Source organism: Camellia sinensis, chromosome 8 (genome assembly GCF_055761805.1).
Source record: "Camellia sinensis isolate YWXY chromosome 8, ASM5576180v1, whole genome shotgun sequence".
Lineage (NCBI taxonomy): Eukaryota > Viridiplantae > Streptophyta > Magnoliopsida > Ericales > Theaceae > Camellia > Camellia sinensis.
This window is the reverse complement of record NC_138968.1, coordinates 14,869,341-14,872,975: the sequence shown is the minus strand read 5'-3', so window position 1 is coordinate 14,872,975 and position 3,635 is coordinate 14,869,341. Positions and strand designations below refer to the sequence as shown.

At 35.5% G+C, this 3,635-nt stretch overlaps 1 pseudogene; it reads right to left on the bottom strand.

The window, feature by feature from the left end:
- Positions 1–647: 647 nt before the first annotated feature.
- Positions 648–3,093, bottom strand: LOC114315532 (protein phosphatase 2C 51-like; annotated as a pseudogene).
- Between the last annotated feature and the right edge of the window lie 542 nt (positions 3,094–3,635).

Sequence of the window (3,635 nt, the reverse complement as noted above, 5' to 3'; positions counted from 1 at the left end):
TTGAATTCAAGTATTTAGCCCATCACTACTCCTGATGAGGCCCAGTTGATGAATTATTATTATTTTTATCTTTTTGTTTAGGCCTTTAATGCATTTTTAAATAATAACAATGTTTTACCTTTCACATATTTTCAAAAAAATGCACAAAAAGAATGAAAAAAATGAGTTAAAAAGCCTAGTTTATATATATATATATATATTATGGTAATAATCTGCATATGTAGATCCTATTATATATATTGCTATCTACATACACATTGTACTCTTCACTTTTTTTAGTATAATAAAACTAGTATGAACCGTGAACATAATAAATAATCTTGTCAAACCGTATAAATATGTGTCTGGTTTCTTGTGTGTAATTTCTCACTATTATTTGTGATTGAAATTTATTCTACAACACATATACATAGTCAACTCTTGAGTTGGTTTGAATTAGCATGAGACTAACCAACGAATCGAAATGTGTATCATCCAATTGACTAATAATTATTTTATGTACATGTAATTTAAGCACAGAATTGAACACCACTCTTCAATCCAAACAAGATCAAAGAAACTTTAGTGTTCAAAACTGAGAAATGCCTGACAAAAGGGTGATTGCAAAATGAATGAATGAATATAGAGATACATACATATCACTCTCATCACACTCTACATTTTCCAGAATTATTCAATTCCAGCACCACCACACTGATATTATCTTTGCTCCCTTCAGCCATAGCTAGCTCAGTTAGAGTTGCAGTTGCCTCAGCAACATGGGTTTCATTTATGCCTTGCTGAATCTACTTCCGTTAAGTCTTCTCCTCTTCATTCTGCCATCCAGACATCTCCTGACAACCTGAAGTTGTTTAAAATCGCGTCCCATAAGCCATCAGTGGCGAAATCAGAAATTCATTTGTTCTGGTTCTTCTGCTCACTCTGACTTTTGGTTTCGGTATTACAAATGGTTTGACGTAGTGATTCCCTACATCAATGGTTCATAATTTAGAAATATTGTTAAGTGTTTATATTTCTACAGAGCACCAAAAAGTAGCTAGAACCAATGGTAAAATGGATTAGTGATTTGCTATGGTCTATGGCATTGCCTAGCATGAACTTAATATTTAACATAATCAATTTAAGTGCACAAAAGATTTCACAAAATGAAAAACAGATGAGAGATAGAATACAATGCCCAACCTAAATGTTTAACATGAATACTTTTTCTACAAATAGAGATTTGGATGTTGGCATGGTTCTAAATAGAGAAATAAAATATGTCACCCATTGTTTGTCACCATTTTATATCACCTCTTAACATGAATACTTATGATTAACTCTCTTGTTTGGAGATAATTATTAAGAAATTAACGAAAACACGTAACATCTTCTCGTGTAATTTGGTGACATAAAATGGTGGGGCAAAAAAAGATGATATATGGCAGTCCACTTCTAAATATTGGCATACCCATATGTTTCTTTCGATATCAACATACTCCGATATATTAATGAGAATAAAAATGACATGCAAATCAATATGTATGCTCATAGGAATTCATGATTCAATTCACAACTGACACGATTGGTTCATAGTTGATATGGCCAATTTATAGCTATAAAACTCAATCATGATTTTTTAAAGAATCTGCTCAATAGCAGTTCTTTCTAGGAAGGTTCTACAAAAAGTAGCTCAAACACAGAGAGCTAATTACATGGAAAACACAATTGTTCAATGGACACCAAGAAAAGACAATCCAATTTACCTAATCCAAAGCAATCAACCACTCAAAATCACAAAACTAGTTTTGGTTAATTTGTCGGGAAACATGTATGATCTATGTATTAACGAAATCGCAAACTAAATCTGTAAATCACAACAACATTCTACATACCTGCAGATCTTGATGTAGCAAGAACTCCCAAGACTCGATGCCCATTCCAGTTTATAACCCTTTCACCAGCACTTTCGATTCTCTCCAACTCATCAGGTCTACCAGGCTGTGCAAAAAAATGATCATATCAACAAAAATAGTCTAGAATTGTGAAATAAGTGGGAGATTAAAATAGATCTTTATATAAAATATATATATAGAACGTTTGATTCATCAAAACCAACATATTGATATCTTGATAAGTTTATGGGTTTAGAGTTATTGATGCAATTTGTTCTTACACATTAATTGATTCTTCAATTTACACAAATCAAATGCATGATTTGTGGCTTGAATTTGGATCATTGATTTGGCTTAATCCCTATAATTACAAGATATGATCGTATTCTTCACCTATAAATATAGGTGTTTTCGTGTATGTAAATTATTTGAGTGAATCAAATACAATGTAACTAATTGTCAATTGGGTTCGTGGGCATACACACAACGTGCTCAACTACGTCAATTAGTGTTCTTCATTTTTCTTAAAACTTACAGAATTAAGATCATGACTCATTCAAAGAATAAAAATCTCTCATTCATAATCACATTAACAAATTTTTACAAGTTTTAAAATTGATAGTGATGTATAACTAGAAACAATTTTAAATTTTAATAATATATTATAAAATTATGATCTCTATTAGGATCAAAATTATACTACTTCAAATTACCTTATGATCATCAAACAGAGATATTGTGATATCTCCTCGAGACAGAACAACTTTCAAATCGCTGCAAGTCGTAACCACCACCTCCTCCTTTCCCACCACCGTCTTCGAACCTACTGTCACCACCGAACACACAGCCTTACTCTCCACTGCCCTCCTACAATCAGTCACCTCCTTATCTTCATCTTCTCAAAACACCCCACCATCACCTTCTTCCAATCCAACGATGTCATTTCCACTCCATCTTCTTCCTCTTCTTTAATCTCTTTCACTAGTAACCAGTGTAACTGGTCACGACAAGCATGTGCGACACATGAGCCTCCATGTCCGTCGTACACGCCGAAGAAATCAAAATCTCTCGAATATCTGGTTAGAAGCCCTAGCTTCACTCTTAGGGCATCCTCCATTTCTCTTCTTTGTCTGATTACTGAAATCGATCATGTTGGATATCAACCCATTGTGAGGGTGGCAGCCACATGGTAAGGGTGGCACCAACCCACTATCCACATGGTAGGGTAGCACCCAACTCACTAAAGGGGTGAAAAGAGAGCAAGGTACACACATACAGGAGAGCAATACATGTAAAGAGCAGTGTATACTCTATGTTATCAGAGTGAGAGAGAGAAAGTTACAAAGAGATAGAGTGTGAGTTGAGTGTGTAATCCTCCTCTTGTTAATATATAGTGTTATCGCTCCCGTGGATGTAGGCTGGATTGCCGAACCACGTTAAAACTCTTGTGTTATTGCTTGTTTGTGTTTCTAGTGTGTCCCCGATCTCCAACAAGTGTTATCAGAGCCCGGGTGGTGAAAAATCGAGTTTTTTCCTAACGTGCCCAGATGTCGAAGTGACTGAAATCCACTTTCGAGCATACCAGGAGGAAGCCCTAGAGGAGAGAAGTCCTAAACTGCAAACCACAGTTCTAGAGGACCCCACACGTGCCCTCACGCGCCACTAGAAAATGCGCATGAATACCATGTGCCCCACGCGCCGGTGAGAGAAAGAAGACGAGTGGAGACGCGCGTGTTTTTGACGTCAGCCTAACGTTATTAT